This window comes from Vicia villosa, linkage group LG7 (assembly GCF_029867415.1).
Source record: "Vicia villosa cultivar HV-30 ecotype Madison, WI linkage group LG7, Vvil1.0, whole genome shotgun sequence".
NCBI classification, from domain to species: domain Eukaryota; kingdom Viridiplantae; phylum Streptophyta; class Magnoliopsida; order Fabales; family Fabaceae; genus Vicia; species Vicia villosa.
In genome coordinates this window covers 58,206,403-58,209,974 of record NC_081186.1, presented here as the reverse complement: position 1 = coordinate 58,209,974, position 3,572 = coordinate 58,206,403, and positions in this window count along the sequence as shown.

The following is a 3,572-nucleotide window of genomic DNA, read 5'->3' as shown; positions in this document are numbered from 1 at the left end:
GGAACAAGAGCATATTCCAAACCCTAACACCGAAGAAGTACGCGCTATTTACGCTTCTCAGGTAATCATTCCCTTTGAACTTTCTGGAAAATCTCTTGCTTTTATGGGTCCGTTACCGGGTGAAAATATCCCATCTCTGAATAGATTCTTCCCTGCTTATTACAAGACTAGACCATTAGTTAGCAAAACTAAGATAGATGAAGATGGCTGTTCTCCCTCAGAAAAATCTGCTAACATTGAAGAAACTTCAACTGTAACCCCTTTAGCTTTGACGAAAATTAGGTTAAACTATATGACCAACTCTGTAAAAGTGTTTAGGTCAATTCCTTTAGCCAAAGATCCTGATTTGTACTATGCCTGGTTAGAAAAAGTAGAGAAACAGAAAGAATCCTTCTGGAAATCGTTAGGAATATACGATTTGATTCAACTGTCAAAAACAGGCTTAGAATATAACCAACCCATGTTAGTAGCAGCGGTTCACTTTTGGGATGCTTCTCACAACACTTTCCATCTCCCCTGTGGAATGGTTACCCCCACTCTTTTCGATGTGGCTGCGATTACAGGACTTCGACCAACTGGCGAAACCTTCGATCCCAATGAGATGGATACTGATACTATTGGTTTTAATGACTCGCAAGTGTCATACCCCAAAATTTACCTCCCACACCTCTCTCATAACAAGGGCCAAGTTCAAATCTCAAGACATGGCTCACTCAAATGATCCAGATAATTCACAGTCAACTGATTCAAACTGGAAGGTCAACTAATATCAAAGCATGATTCAAACCATGATCATTGGGCAAACATCAAGTATAGGGTGCATAATCATCATTTGATCAAGAATTGATCATGATTCCATTAATAGAAACTCAGAGATGAACAAATATAAAAAGGTTCAAATTAGGGTTTCTTCAGGAAAAAGTCAACCCAACTTTGACTGGGCATAACTTTCACATGGAACATCAGAAATTCCCCACTAAAAGCCTATTTTGAAGGAAACTGGATTCTCTACAACTTTGTGTCTCACAAGCCAGGGCTAGAAATGCTTCATTTAAGAGATACAAAGCAAAAGATTACAGGTCATTTCCAGGCATCCTTCAGAAACAGTTTTTTCCCAAAGGGGATATGATCAAGATAAAAGCTTCAAATGAGAAATATGTTCCAAAGTGGCTTGTAGAGGACCTCTTGAGGTTTCTAAAAAGTATTAGAACTCCCTCCTAGCTTAAAAATTGAAGGAGATATGCTTGATCAAAGTCAGGTGATTTTGAGGGACCAAATGTGAAAAAGGAGGGTTCAAATTAAGGAATTTTGCAAATGGGCCTATGTTTTTATGGTACAAACTTGATCCACAAGCCATTAGCTTGTCCAAAACAAAAGGGCACGAAATTTATCATATTAATTGATTGAATATATTTATTTTATTTCATTTTTATGATTTAATTAAGTATAAAATCAAATATTATGATAAAATATTCATAAAGGCCAATTTCAATCACAATTAATGTCCAAAATATATTTAATTTCGTGCATACATGGATTGGGAAGATTGACACAATATTTGGACCAAAATAGTAGCTTAAGATTCAAGAAACCAAATCAAATATTCAAATATGGCAAGATTTGATTCAAAGACCTTGGGCATTATTTGTTAACCTAATTTTGTTCTCCTATAAGTACTAAACACGAGCCATAGGATTAGGGGAGGAATTTCTGGCCAAAGAACCTTGCAGGAACGAAAAAAAATTCTTCAAGAAGAGTGAATTCGGTTTTGAAGATTTAAGCAGGTTCAACGAGATTTCAGAGTTGCAAAAGCTTCCTCAAAGGATTTGGAACGTTCCTGGATCATCATACTTCGCCAACACCCGCAGAATTTCTCCGAACAAGCCCAGGTAAGTCACATCTAACTCTGGTTCGATTGGCATGATTCTCGCATCTATATGTTAATTTGTTTGCATATTATGATTGGTGTGATGTTTGTGAGTGTTTATGTTTGATCAATTGGATTTCTGGGTACGATACACCGATTCGCCATTGCTAACCGAGTTGAGTTCTAGGGTTCATGTTTGGGGGTTTTCATAAAAAGCGAAATTAGGATTAATTAAATATATGAATGAATTCGTATGGCTCAGGTGAAACGATTACAGGGGTCGCGAAAGATTTATGTGAGTGCATGGCCTAATCACTATTTTCGTATTCTGATTTGCTACGAGTAAAGCCGTAGCAGTTTCGTAGTTAAACTTACAGGTCTTTAGTGAAATCTGCGAAGAAGATGATGCGTTGGCATCCATTGGTTGGGTCATTTGAATCTCGCGCGCATAAAAATCCATTTAGGGTCACGTGTTTCATTTATTTGTCTGGAAGCATATAATAAACAGATGCGTTGTTGGGTTGAGTTGGTTGTGTAGCGCATATGGGAGTGGAGGGTCGCAGGTTCGAGCCCTCCCTCCAACATATTTTTTTTAATGAGGAATACTTCTGGATCCAGTGCGCCTTAGCCTTACGCCTTCACCATACACCTTCCAGATCTGACCATACAATCCCACTGACTTCAGATCTAACGCCCCTGCTTGAGTCCCTATAATATGAGCCTCCTAAATACCACACTAAATCGAATCCCTAATAAAAACTTAATAAATTTTGATTATTTGTTTTATTTTAATTAAAATACTTATTTTAATATATATTAATTATGTTATAATTATTATTTTTTTTTAATGAAATAAATACTTGATAATTATATTAAAATTTTTAATTTGTTATTCGTGCCGATTAAATCGATTGATCGCTATGGTTAACAATAATTTTAATTAAAACACTGTTAAATTAAAATAAAAATCAAACTAAATTCGATTAAATGGCTGCAATCATCTTATTGATTGTGGTGATTAATCTTGCCTCATTCTAAATTTAATCTGTTATTATTTGTAACCGTATCAACCGGTTATGAGAGGTGACAGTATAAAAAATGAAAATTCATAAAATAATAAAATACAATAAGTTGTTATTAGTGATAATCGAATTAATCGATTTGAATTGGTAACAATGCAAATCCTTAATCTTTTAACTATGGTGATCAAACCTATTGATCATTGCGGTTAATTGTGCCAAATCAGGGTTGTACGCCCAAACCCTAAAATAATTCTAAAATCCATTCAAATTACAAAACAAACCAAACTACGATAGGCTATTCAAAAAGCCTCTAAAAAATACATCTTCAATCAAATTCAATTCCAGTGGCGTACAACCCTCCCCGAACTACGTAGACTCTGATCCTCCCTAAGGAGGTACGTAGGCACTTCGCAACAAGGCGAGTCCCCCTCTTCAAAATCTCAATCATGTCATTAAAATTCTATTTGCCACATTTCTTTACAAATCCTGCCATGCAACCCTAATCTTTGAACATTAGCCTTTAGGAAAGGGCTGAGGGTGCCTAACACCTTCCCTCAGCCTGATTATAATAACTTACCCTGAATCTCGTATCTGCGTAGGGTTTCCTATTCGCCCTTCAGAATAGGTGGCGACTCTCTAAGCTATAAATTTTTAGGCATGTTGCTACAGCTGGCGACTCTGCT